Below are 14,727 nucleotides of genomic sequence, written 5' to 3'. Positions count from 1 at the left end.
TGACAATGAAAAGTAATACTGTATTCCCCCCTCAAATATAAGCATTGGGACAGGAATTTGTGAAGAAAATAAATTATTGTGATACCAGCAGGAAATCTATTTCTTGGGAGATATTATGTATCCATATTTTGTGTTGCACAAAGCTATTTTCTCTGGAGATACAAACATAGATACAGATGTAGATATAGACACAGGTGTATGTATTAGGACGTTCTTGCTTTGCTATAAAGAGATGCCTGAGACTGGGTAATTTATAAAGAATAGAGGTAGAATTGGCTTACAGTGATGCAGGGTTTACAGGAATCATGGTGCCAGCATCTGCTTGGCTTCCAGGGAAGCCTTAGGAAGCTTCCAAACATGGCAGAAGGCAAATGGGGAGCAGGTACCTCACATGGTGAAGGCAGAAACAAGTGAGAGAGAGTGCGGGGGCAAGTGCCAACCACTTTTAAATAACCAGATCTCAAGAGAACTAACTATGGCAAAGACAGCACCAAGTCATGAGGGATCCACCCCAATGACCCAAACACCTCCCACCAGGGTCCATCTCCTGCACTGGGGATTACAATTAAACATGAGATTTCAGTAGGGATAAATATCCAAACCACATCAGCATAGGTATCTCCACATATGTAACAGTCACATGAGTTTTCACATATGTATACACTCATGAAACCAACAGCATAATCAAGATATAGAACATTTAAAAGCAAGTTTTTATTTATTTACTTATTTTTACAGACAGGATCTCACTATGTAGCCCAGGTTGGCCTCAAACTCCTGGGCTCAAAGGATCCTCCTCATCTCCTCAAGTACTGAGACTGTAGATGCCCACCATTGTGTTGGGCCTTTTTAAAGTTTTAAGGGAAGCACAAAGTTTTTTAGTTTCAGAGAAAGTCGTATGATGTACATGGGGGATATTCATGAGTTATCCCATGAACATAGAAAAATAAATGCCACTTTGCCCCCTTTTTAAATTTAAACAGCTATAGGAATGTGCATTCTTGATTTTGTAAAATGTACAATTAAGGTATTATTGATTGTAGTCACCCTGTTGTGCTATCAAATAGCAGGTCTTATTCATTCTTTCTAACTATGATGGAACACTTTACTTTCTGCTATCCCAGCATGATAGTCACCCTTTTGTAACTCATCTTTTCTAAACCAGGCTTTGTCAATTTCACCATCCCCATACCTCCCCTCAGCGTATCTGAAGCCCATCTGAAGGATGGTTGCCAGAGGCTGGGAAGGGTAGTGGGGGACTGAGGGGAGGTGGGGATGGTTGAACTCTCCTGAGTTCAATTGTTTTCATTTTTAGACCCCACAAATAAGTGAGAACATGCAATGTTTGTCTTTCTGTTCCTGGCTTCTTTCACTTAACATAATGATCTTTGGTTTCATCCATGTTGCTACAAATGACTGAATCTCATTCTTTTATGGCTAAATAGTACTCCATTGTGTGTGTGTGTGTGTGTGTGTGTGTGTGTGTGTGTATCACATTTTTTTATCCATTCTTCTGCTGATGGACACTTAGGTTACTTCCAAATCTTAGCTTTTGTAAACAGTGCTGCAGTAAACACAACAGTGCACATATCTCCTCAACATACTGATTTCCTTTGAGTATATACCCAGCAGTGGAATTAGTAGATCATATGGTAACTTAATTTTTTCTTTTTCAAGGAACCATCAAACTGTTCTCCATAGTGGTTGTACTTATTTATATTCTCACCAACAGTGGTCAAGGGTTCCCATTTCTCCACATCCTCGCCACTATTTGTTATTGCTTGTCTTTTGGAAATAAGCCATTTTAACAGGGTGAGATGATTGTAGTTTTTGACTTGCATTTCTCTGATGATCAATGATGTTGAGCACCTTTTTATATGCCTGTTTGCCATCTGTATGTCTTCTTTCAAGAAATGTCTATTCAGATCTTTTGCCCGTTTTTTTTTTTATCAGATTATTAGATTTTTTTCTATAGAGTCATTTGAGCTCCTTATATATTCTGGTTATTAATCCTTTGTCAGATAGGTAGTTTGCAAATATCTTTGCCCATTCTGTGGGTTATTGCTTCACTTTGTTGATTGTATTCTTGTTGTGGAAAAGTTTTTTAACTTGATATAATCCCAACTGTCCATTTTTGCTTTGCTTGCCTGTGCTTGTGGGTTACTGCTCAAGAGAGCATTGCCCAGTCCAATGTCCTGGAGATTTTCCCCAACATTTTCTTGTAGCAGTTTCACAGTTTGAGGGTTAGCACTCAACTGGGTATTGTTTAAAAAATATCAGGGATCTGCTACCCAACTTCAAACTATACTAGAGGGGTACCAAAACAGCATGGTACTAGTACAAAAACAGACACATAGACCAATGGAACAGAACAGTGAGCTTTGAAATAAGGCCACACACTGACAAATACCTGTTCTATAACAAAGCTGACAATAACCAACAGTGGGGAAAGACTGCCTATTTAATAAATGGTGCTGGGAAAACTGTTTAGGCATATGCAGAAGATTGAAACTGGACCCCTTTCTAATATCACATATAAAAATTAACTCAGGATGGATTAAAATCTTAAATGTAAAACCCAAAACTATAAAAACCCTGGAAGACAACCTAGGCAATACCATTCTGGACATAGGCACAGGCAAAGATTTCACGACGAAGACACCAAAAGCAATTGTAACAAAAACAAAAATTGAGCTTCTGCACAGCAAAAGAAACTATCAACAGAGTAAATAGACCACCTATGGAATGGGATAAAATATTTGCAAACTATGCATCTGACAAAGGTTTAATATCCAGCATATATAAAGAACTTTAACAAATTTATAAGCAAAAAAAAAAAAAAACACCCCGTCAAAAAGTGGGCAAATGATAAACACTTCTCAAAATAAGACATACATGTGGCCAACAAACATGAAAAAAAGCACATCACTGATCATCAAATCAAAACCATAATGAGATATCATCTCACACCAGTCTGAATGGCTGTTATTAAAAAGTCAAAAAATAGATGCTGGCAAGGTTACAGAGAAAAAGGAACACTTATACAAGGTTGGTAGGTGTGTGAATTAGCTCAACCATTGTGGAAGACAGTGTGGCAATTCCTCAAAGACCTAAAAACAGAAATACCATTCAACCCAGCAATCCCATTACTGGGTATATACCCAAAGGAACATAATCATCCTATTATAAAAACACAGGCATGCATATGTTCATTGCAGCACTATTCACAATGACAAAGACATGGAATCAACCTAAATTACCATCAATGGTGGACTGGATAAATAAAATGTGGTACACATATACCAATGGAATACCATACAACCATAAAAAAGAACAAGGTTTTCTGTTACTGCATTAGTTTGCCATGTTCCTTTGCAGGGACATGGACAGAGCTGGAGGCCATTATCCTTGGCAAACTAATGCAAGAACAGAAAACCAACTATTACATGTTCTCACTTATAAGTGGTAGCTAAATTATGAGAACACATGGACACATAGAGCAGAACAACAAACACTGGGGCCTATCAGAGGGTGGAGGGTGGGAAGAAGGAGAGGATGAGGAAAAATAACTAACGGGTACTAGGGTTGGTACCTGGGTGACAGAATAACCTGTACAACAAATCCCTATACACAAGTTTACCCATAAAACAAACCTGCACATGTGCTCCTGAACTTAAAAGCTAAATTTTAGAAAATCAATGATGTATGTGAATTCAGATGTCACAATAACATAGAAGTTTTATTATGCATGTGTAACTTATTTGTCAGGTACTACTTCCTGGCATTCTCACAGTATGGCATGCCTGGTTTACTTTCTGGAAAGAATAACCATTTATTCATTTATCCAAACACTCACTAAATATCTCTGAACACCTTGTACATGTCAAGCTCTGTGCTAGGTCACTTTCTTCTGAAAGCTGTGGTCACTCTAGTGCTTGCCCATTTTCCCTCAGCATTCACCAGGCAAGCCAACGGCTTCTTCCTGCAACACCTAGTCCTGAGTGAGGACTTCTCTGGCCTGCAGTGGGTAGGGACATCGTTAGCCCCTGTAGGCTACTGGGGCCAAGGAATCGCCCTCAGGAGCATCCTCAACCAATTATAAATGAGAATTAACTACCCAGCTTCCTCACCCTCTGGGTGGGACAATTCTGAGTGTGTTCTTTGCTGTCTCCCAGGGTTCTCAGTAAAACCAAGCCCGTTACCCATCTCCCAGTAACTTGTTTGTTAAAATATCCTCAATTGGATTTTCTTCCTCCCTTATCTCCCCATTTTCCTCCCAGAGCTTCCTAAGACTACCTTCCTAATAAACTACCTGCACTCAAATCCCCACATAAGGGTGTTTCTTGGGGAACCCAACTGGAGCATATTACAAGGGGACCTGACCTAGACCTGGGTGGGCCTGGATCTTGGAGGGCCTTATCAGCCATGTCAGCAACCCTTTCCTAAGAGATCTGTGGGAAGCCATTTATGGTCTTAAACAAGGGAATGGTTCTGTGGAAGAATGTGGAGAAAGGACTGAATGCAGGGTGACTAGGTAGGAAGCTATTTCATCAGTCAAGTCAGGGAAGATTGGGACCTGTACTAGGGAGGAGGCAGTGAAGAGAGAGCCTGACATAGTGACTACCTCATAGTAGCTGCTCAAAAAATATTATCATCCAAAATACTTACGGATGAAAATTAATGACTGCGTTAAATCTACTGTAGAATGTGTTCAACTCCAGCTGTGGCCAGTGGAATCTGTCAGCAGACTACCAAAACTTGAAGCTTGATTAGGTCTGGAGGTGAGGAAAATTAGAGTCTAGAATGGGCCAGGCGTGGTGACTCATGCTTGTAATCCCAGCACTTTGGGAGGCTGAGGCAGGCGGATCGCTTGAAGTCTAGAGTTCAAGACCAGCTTGGCCAACATGGTGAAAACCCATCACTACTAAAAATACAAATTGGGCGTGGTGACACACCATTAAAATCCCAGCTACTTGGGAGGCTAAGGCAGAAGTATCACTGGAACCAGGGAGGCAGAGGTTGCAGTGAGTCAAGATTGTGCAACTGCACTCCAGCCTAGGTGACAGAGCAAGATTACGTTTCAAAATAAATAAATAAATAAAATGAGTCTAGAATGATTCCCAGGGTTGAAAAGCTAAGTGGAGGGTTGAATCTTCAGGGTTGAAAAGCTAAGTGGAGGCTGGTGTCATTTACTAAATATGGAACACAACCTTGAGGAGGAAGGGCAAATTGGAAGGAGTGGAAGATAATGAGTTTGGGCATGGTGTGGCTGTGAGCCATCTAGCTGATGCTGAGGGTGTGTGTGCAGGCCTGGAGTTGGGTCAGAGATGCATATTTAGGTCCCATCAAATATGACACTAATCTGAAGGAAAAAGCCCTCTTTGGCTACATGGGAAATGTGACACAGAAGAGTTCCACATTCTCCTATTTTCCAGCGTTCTCACATAATAGTTAAAAGGCTACAAAGAAGAACTAACATTTATTGAAAACCTACCAAGTGCTAGGAATTGGACCCGCTAATCTTCAGAACAGCCCTGAGAAGTATGCGATATCACATTCATTTTATAGATCAGGAAATTGACATACAGAAAGGTAGAGTAACTCATCCAAGGTCACACAACCAGTAAACAGCTTCAGAACCCTGAACTGACTCCTAATTTCATTGTCTTAAACAAAATAAGCATCAATAACTTGTAGTTCTGAAAAGTATTATCTCTCAGTCTCACCAGATGCCTCAATGGGTACTTCCTAAAGTTAGGGGCATTCGACAGAAGAAGAATTTTTCAATTTCAGGGTCAAAGACTATTCTTCTTTGCATTACCCCTTTCAATTGTTCATGGCTTCACTTGGACAGCTTCCTCTCCAAGCAGTCCTTGCGCTGGTGACCCTATCATGTAAGCCCTAGCTGAAGTCTCTCAATTTCTGTCTCAGTAAATTTGCCTTTCTAGACATTTCATTCACATGGAATAAGAATGCGGTCTTCTGGCAATGGTTTCTTAGCTATTGTGCTATATAAAGGGTAAAAGAGTATGTCCTCAAAACCATATGAAGTATGTAGGGAGTAACTCACAGCCTTATTATTCCCTTATTTGAAAACACAGCATGCTACTTCGAGTTTCCTAATATTGGTAGATATTCCTGAAAATGTCCTTTTATTTTTCTTTCCAAAAACAAATACAGTTCTTAAAATATGGAACTTAGAATGTATACTGCCTTATTCTATGTGAGGCAGTATTTCTCCACATGTTCTCTGGTGTTGTGGTAATGGTAGTTTCATAGACTGCTTTCTGGTATGGAGGTGGGCATCTCACCTGAGTCATAGAAGACTCCAGAGATTAGGCAAGCTGACAACTTGAGTCAAAGAGATGAGGTCATTGTTTTCACCAGTCACTGCAATCTTGCAAAGGGCAGAGCCTGAGACATGTATCTTGGACCAGAAACTGGAACCAAGTGAGTGGCCCTTAGGCAAAAGAAAGATTGAAACTGTGGTCAGGGGAATTCATCCTGGAACCTGACCCTGTCCTGCCCATTCCCACCCTCCTTGACACTTGCCAGAGTGAACTTCTGTCATCATCACAGAGCCTGTAATCCTCCGCATGGCTGAGGGCCCACCATGATCCATCCCTACTTGCTTCTCCAGCCTCCTGTCTCACTCTTCTCATATCCCTGGGAACCTCTTATCCAACCATGGTAATCTCTTCTGCTCTATTAGAAACTAATCTTCATTTTTACCTCAAGGCCTTTGTATTTGCAATGCCCTCTGTCCCAGGTCCTCCCACTCAATGAGTCCTGCTCATTGTCAAGTTCCTGTTCATTGTCAAGTTTAAATTTAGACCTCAATTCCTCTTGAAATTTTTCTCAAGGCTGGATTAGGTTTTCCATCCCACCTTGCTTTTACCCCTTTTCTGGAAAGCATCCAACTATCTTATAATTGTAGAATAACTTGATTGCTCCACACTTCCCCTAGAATGCTCCTTCAGGCAAAGATAGAATCTGTCCAACATCTGACCTCATGAGTTACACCAAGCTACAACTGTCCAGTGACGTTGCTCCCATTTATTATCCCACAGTTCTCTGATCCATAGAAACTGTGAGATAATAAATGGCTATTGTCTTGAATTGCTAAATTTCAGAGTAATTTGTTGTGCAATAATAGACAACTAATACACTAACAAAACTAATTCGTTTAAAACAACAACCCAGGCTGGGTGCAGTGGCTCATGCCTGTAATCCCAGCACTTTGGGAGACCGAGGTGGGAGGATCGCTTGAGCCTAGGAGTTCAAGATAAGCCTCAGCAACACAGTGAGACCTGGTCTCTACAAAAAATTTTTATAAATAAATAAATAAATAAACAAACCACTACTTTATTGCAGCTCACAGGTCCTGTAGATTAGTAACTGGTGACCTCTTGCTCCTGTGGCTTCAGCTGAGATTAACTCAACAATACTTAGCTGATGGATGGGCCAACTGGGACAGTTCAAGATGGCTTTGCTCACATGTCTGGCACTTTGTGGGTTATAAGGTGGGGTCAGCTAGAATGGTGGACCACAGTACCTATACTTGCCCTCTCCAGTATGCTTGTCTCACAGGCGACCCACTTCTTACATGGCAGCTGGCTTCTTTGGGGTATACCAAAAGAACCAGGAGGAAGCTGCATGACTGTTTATGACCTAGCCTAGAGGTAACACACACTCATTTCCATAGTCTCTTGCTTAAAGCAGTTATAAGACCACCCCAATTCAAGGAGAACAGAGATGCCACCTCTTGAAGAGAGGGGTGTCGAAGAAAATGAAACAATTATTGATTGATTGATTGATTGAGACAGAGTTTCGCTCTTATTGCCCAGGATGAAGTAAATGGTGCAATCTTGGCTCTCTGCAACCTCCGCCTCCCAGATCCAAGCAATTCTCCTGGTTCAGCCTCCCAAGTAGCTGGGATTACAGGCATGCACCACCAACACCCAGCTAATTCTGTATTTTTAGTAGAGATGGAGTGTCACCATGTTGGTCAGGCTAGTCTCAAACTCCTGATCTCAGGTGATCCACCTGCTACCTCCCAAGGTACTGGGATTATAGGTGTGAGCCACCATGCCCAGGCTGAAACCATTTTTTTTAAATTAACTTTGTTAAAGTACAATTTTTATATAATAAAATATACCCATTTTAAATATATAGTTCAATGGTTTTTAACAAATGCACACACCCTTGTAACCACCACCATCAACAAGATATAGAGCATTTCCTTAATCCCAAAAGTTCTCTCCTGCCCCCCTTGCAGTCAATCCCACACCCCAGCACCTCAGCTCAGGGCCATCACTGATCTGCTTCCAGGCTTTTCTAGAATTTCATATGATACAGCATATTGTTTTTCACACTTGGCTCCTTCACTTAGCTCAATTCTTTTGAGACCCATCCAGGTTACTGCATGTATCAACAGTTCATTCCCCTACACCCTTTTTTTTCACTCCCAAGTGCTGGCAACAATTCCTTTTTTTATTAAGTAGTAGCATAAATAAAGCAATTATGAACATTCATTTTCATTTCTCTTGAACAAATATCTAACAATGGGATTGCTGGGTCCTACAGTATATGTTTAACCTTATAAGAGACTGCTAAACTGTTTTCCAAAATGGTTGCAGCATTTTGCTTTTCCACCAGGAATATATAAAAGTTCCAGTTACTCCACATCCTTGCCAACACATGGTATTGTCAGTCTTTTTAGATTTAGCCATTCTAACGGGTGTGTAGTGGTATCTCACTGTGGTATCAATTTGTATTTCCCTGATAACTAACATTATTGAGCATCATTTTGTGTGCTAATTGGCCATGAGTATATCTGGTTTTCTGGAGCATCTATTCAAATCTTTCGGCATTTGTAATTAGTTGAGTTTTTTCTTATTATTGAGCTTCAGGAATTATTTACAAATTCTAGATTGCAGTCTTCTGGTATATGTATTGCAAATATTTTCTTCCAGACTGTGGCTTGTCTTTTCATCTTCTTAAAATTAAAGAGCAGGTTAGGTATGGTGGCTCATGCTTATGATCCCATCACTTTGGGAGGCCAAAGCAGGAGAAGTGCCTCAGGCCAGGAGTTTGAGACCAGCCTGGGCAACATGACAAAACCCCATCTCTACAAAAAAAATAAAATAATAAAAAAATTAGCCGAGCATGGTGGCACAAGCCTGTGGTCCAGCCACTTAGTAGCCTGAGGTAGGAGGAGCACTTGAGCTCGAGAGTTTGAGGCTGCAGAGTAAGCCATTTTCATACTGCTGCATTCCAGCCTGGGTGACACAGCAAGACCCTGACTCAAAAAACAAACAAACCAAAGGGAAAAAAAAACCAAACCCTCAAGAGCAGATGTTTTAAATTTAAATTTAATGAAGTTCAAGGTTTTTTTTCTTTTTTGAATCATGCTTTTTGTGTCCTATATAAGACTTTCCTGATGCAAAATCAAAAAGATTTTTGTCTTATTCTAGAAGTTTTGTAGTTTTCACCTTTATGATTTGAGTTACTTTTTTATATGGATTTTGGTCAGAGTGAAGGTTCATTTTTTTCCCAAATAGATATCCAATAGTTACAGTAGCATTTGTTGAAAAGATTATCCTTTGCTTATTGAGTTACTTTGATACTTTTGTCTGAAGCAATTAACCATGTACGTATAAGTGTATTTCTTGATTTTTGTTGTTATATTCTATTGGTCTATATGTTTGTCCTTCTGTGTTCATATTTTAAAACTATGGCAATTCATTGTTGCTAAATGTTCTTGTGATGTCACATGCTAAACCCCTCAGGCGTAATTCATATCATATAGCCTAGCTTCCTGAGATAAGAAATCCTGGCTCCAGCCTACTGTCCTGGACTCCTCTTATATCTGAGAAAACAAACAGTTCATAAAAGTAATTCCAAAAATTAATTAGGCAGAGGAAGTAAGGAGGAAAAAAAAAAGAGATGTGATATCTTTTTGCCAGAATTCTGGTTATTCAAGTTAAACTTCTTTGGAGAGTTAAAGAAAAAAAAGTGAACTGCAGGGATATGTCTCTGGCTTCAGGTGAAAAAAATGTGACTCTTATAAAGTGAGACACCATCCCATTTTATAATATTGCAATGTGAAAATGGATGTTGGGTTAAAACAATCTCCTTCTTAAAGGCAGCATATACTTTTTTCCTAAGTGAATATTTCAGTTCATGATTATTGATTTTAGCAAAGCCATCATTTAATTGTTTCAAATTTGTGAGGAACAAAGTTTTTGGATAAGAAGTTGTAGCACAGCTTTTCTATTTCTCAAAAGTAACTGCTGTAGGTAAAATGTCTGATTTACTAAAGTTTGAACTGGTTTGGAAAGGCGGTAAGTTCATTTCTAGTTCAGGTCTTTAGAAATTATTGTGAGATTTAATAAGACCCTGCAGTTGGTTTTGTTTAGCAATTGCTCATATCAAACAGGTTCTTTGTGGTTTTACCAAAAACAGACAGTATATTTGGCTTTTTCTACCATGGAAACTTTCCTACATCTCTTTCTACATTAATTCAACATGGCAAGGCTGACAGAAAATCAAAGTCAAATGAGGAAACTCGGCAAATGGTTTTTATCTGGCTTCACACTGACCATCAACTGGTAGACACCGTAAGAAAAACTGTGCAGGATATAAATGATAGGATAAAAGTACATTTTTTACTATGGGTCCAGGCTCTCGTAAAAGCAGCAGGCCTAAGATTTATAGGAAATGATGTGGGAATGAATTCAAAGTGCTGAAGAATCACAAATTGCTTTTCTACTTAATTAAAAAAATCACCATGCTTTAAAAATCTTCCACTGGTAGCTTTTTCTCCTGAATTTGCACTCTTAATAATTTTATCTTATAATCCCATCTGATGTTGTTATTTTAGGGAAAACCAGGTTAACAGAAGAACTTTTATCAGGTGTGTAGATCATAGCAAATTCCTGGCACTTAGTAAATACAACACTGATGGAATAAAAGGAGGTTTACATGAGGTGGAACAAGTAAATTATCTCTAATAATAATGGATAATTCGTGTATGACATTTTACTGATGAGAAAAGCTCCTTTAACCAAAAGCTGCTGAATATTTTTATTAGCTGCTTCATTTCCGTTCCTTTAAGTTAATACGTTATTAATATAACAGCATGAATCAAAAATATGATAATCCATTTTTTAAAAAGCAAACAAGGGTGCAAAATAGGTGACTTACGAAGGGAGCAGGGAAGCTTAAAGAAGCCTCATTTCTGTCTTCCTGAGACAAAAGGATAAATAGTTGACTGAGATGTAAATACCAGGACATAGACGCTCCTAGGATGTAAAAGAAAATTTTCCGTTCAGAGCCAATGTCAAAGTACAAAAGAAAAAAAAAAGTCTTGAGGTAGCTAATGAGAAAGAATGCAGGAGAGCAAAGAGTAACTTTAAAGGCTGTGGGTATAGGATTTCCTTCTTCTCCCTCGGAGAAGAAAACTTCAAAAAACGAAGAGTGGGAAATACTGGGCTTAAATTCCTTTCTTAAGGTTTAAGAACAAAAAAGTAAAGCGAGAAGGAAAATAGAATCAAGGACTTGTACAGCAGGAAGTTGTCCTATAAGCATTTAGTCCAGGGATCTGCCATTCTTTTTAAGAGCTAAAACCAAGAATTCGTGCAATTTGCAACTTTGTGCAACCGAGGCGGGCAGATCGCCTGAGGTCAGGAGTTCGAAACCAGACTGACCAACATGGAGAAATCCCGTCTCTACTAAAAATACAAAAAATTAGCCGGGCATGGTAGCCTGTAACCCCAGCTACTCGGGAGGCCGAGGCAGGACAATCGCTTGAACCCGGGAGGCGGAGGTTGCTGTGAACCGAGATTGCACCACTGCACTCCAGCCTGGACAACAAGAGCGAAACTCCGTCGAAAAGAAAAGAGACAGAAAGAGAGGAAAAGAGAGGGGAAGAAAGGGAAAGGAAGGAAGGAAGGAATTTGAAGGAAGGAGGGGAGGAGGGAAGGATACGGAAAAGGAGGAAAGGGAGAGAGAAAGAAAACAAAAGAAAGAAAAAGAAGAAAGAAAGAAGAGAAGCCGCTGCAGTGGAAGAAGCCGAGCGGAGCGGGGCGGGGCAGAGGGACGCAGAAGCCGCACCAGGCGCCCGTGTCCCATCCCAGTGCCCCTAGCTATGCGGAAACCACCACCGAGTCCAGGCGTCTCACTTTACACGGAAGATACAGACTCTGAGACCCAAACGACCTGCTCACGGTCACAGCACAAAGCCCGTGTGTCTAGTGTCTACAGTCACCAACTTCCGGGTTTGCGACTAAAGGCAGCCAATGAGCGTGAGAGCGTTTAATCAGAGGAGCTGGCGGAGGGGAGATGGAAATCCCGCCCGGAGGAAGGCGGGAGACCACGACCACGGCTACCAAAGCGGCAGCGCGGGCCCTAAGCCAGGACTCTTCCGTGCGCCGCCACCAGATGGCGTGGTGGGCCCGCCGTTCACGGCTACGCAAGGGCGGGTGGGGAGGGAGTGAGGACTTCGGTTGCCTTGGAAACGCAGGCCCCGCCAGCTACTGCAGTGGGGCGGGCGGGCCTGGTAGGCGGGCTGAACTGGAGTGCAGGCTGTCGGCTTATGGCCCCTGGTATCCGCCTCCGGAAGCTGGGGAAGGGGTATCAGGAGACTGGCTGGCCTTCTTTCTTGGCCCCTGACTCCTTCCAGTCTGACACTGAAGACTTTACAAATATCCCCGTCCCCTCCCACCACGGGCCCCTTTCCTCGCGGCCTGGGCTTGCGCCACTTCGAGATCTTCCTGGGGGTCGCGCCCTCCTGGTCTCGTCCACGAGGCGCAGTTCTTGGGCCGTTAGGAGCTGCTAGGAAGGGCTCTGACAGACCCACCCCTCTTCACCCAGGAGATGAGAAGGAGGGCAGGCCTTCTTAATCTGATCAGAGTGTTAACTCGTCGCTCACCACCTTGGTAGAAGCCCTGGATACACTGCCTGCCCTCTCGGAAGGCAGGCTCTGAATTTGATTCCGGTTTGTAACCTTGACGGTGCCCTCACACAGCCCCTACCACGCGCAGACGCGGAGTAGACTACGAATGCCTTCCCTTCTTATGAGGCTTTATCACTTGACAGTTTTCCCAAAGCGTCGGGAGCCTCATGATAGCCCGGACAGCAGCTAGGACAGATGGAGAAGGAAACAGCTCAGAGGTTCAGAGGCTTGGTCGAGGTTATACAGCTCCGTGCAGGGGCTGGGACTCGGCTCGGTCTAGCTTCTCTTAGGGCCTCTCTCATCAAATTCCGAGTCTAGTGAATTCTTTCTGAGTGAGGACCTCACATATTCTTGTTTCCTTCTCCATACCAGCTCTTCATACGTGCTAAGTGTGTTGTTGATGTCTTTTCTCCTCATATCCAAATTCATAGACTGGTTTCAACTTCTTGCTCTAGATACTACAACATTCTTCTAAAGATAACAGTTGGTTTCTTTCATGAATTTTTTTTTTGTGGGGACCGAGTCTCTCTGTTGCCCAGGCTGGAGTGCAGTCGTGTGATCTCAGCTTACTGCCCCCTCGCCTTCTGGGTTCAAGCGATTCTCCTGCCTCAGCCTCCCGAGTACCTAGGATCACAGGCACCACCACCACGCCTGGCTAATTTTTGTATTTTTAGTAGAGATGGGGTTTCACCATCTTGGCCAGACTGGTCTCGAACACCTGACCTCGTGACACACCCACCTCAGCCTCTCAAAGTGCTGGGATCACAGGTGTGAGCCACTACACCTGGCCTTTTTAGGAATCTGTCACATTTTTACAGTACCATGTTTGTTTCCTCACTCCCTTCCTTATCCCATAATTTTCAGCTGGGCAAGAGAGAGAGTTGAGCACGTGATTAGGAGATGGGGAAAAGTGCCCTGTCTAAGCCATAGAAAACAAAAAGGAAAAGAAAGATTCCTGCTATGACAGAGGAGAAAAATAATGACTGGATATTTATCAGTCTATGTGATAATTGCTAAAATAGATTGATGATTGCCTTATAGCCACCTCCAGAAGATCCTCTTTAGACTCACTACTGCTCTTTGAAGGTGGAAAGAAGCCTTTTTATTCTCCACCATCAGAGTATGAAATTATTGCATATTTTCTCCTTATCCTCACAGTAATATTTTCATAGTTTTCTTTTCTTTGTTGATATTTCTAAAACTGAAAGACAGTTAAGACTTGGAAAAAAGGTAGTTCTGGTTACTAGAGAAGTTAGTGTAATATACTGCATTTCAAACTATTTGATATTGGCAATTCTGGATCAGAAGACGGACTAATTTTAAAGCTAAGACTCCAATATAATTTGGGTACTACAGTAGAAAAATGTGCCACTGACTGAAGGACTGGCATTGGTGAAGAAAATACATGGAGAAAATACATTTACATCATCAACCATCCAAGTGAAACTTGAAAATGCCACTTATCATTTTTAAATACCTTGATTTTAAAATATGATTTTAACACATTTCCAAACCAGATGAATTTTACATTTTAACACTATTTTGGGCCATATCATATATACATAATCTATACAAAAAGAGGTCTCGATTTTTAAAACTAATGCTTAAGTGGTACTATTACTATGAAATGGCTTTAAATTAATTCAGGATTTTTAAAAACATTTACTGGAAACCATTTTAATTGAGTTAACAATGTGTTCTGTACAATCTTGCTTTCAGGAGCCACAAAATGAATAAAATACCCAGGAACCCCCTGCCCAGTGCCATAC

Source organism: Sapajus apella, unplaced genomic scaffold (assembly GCF_009761245.1).
Source record: "Sapajus apella isolate SASKATOON/1434 unplaced genomic scaffold, GSC_monkey_1.0 scaffold34, whole genome shotgun sequence".
Classification (NCBI taxonomy): domain Eukaryota; kingdom Metazoa; phylum Chordata; class Mammalia; order Primates; family Cebidae; genus Sapajus; species Sapajus apella.
The sequence above is the reverse complement of the archived record's forward strand: the minus strand, read 5'-3'. Positions refer to the sequence as shown.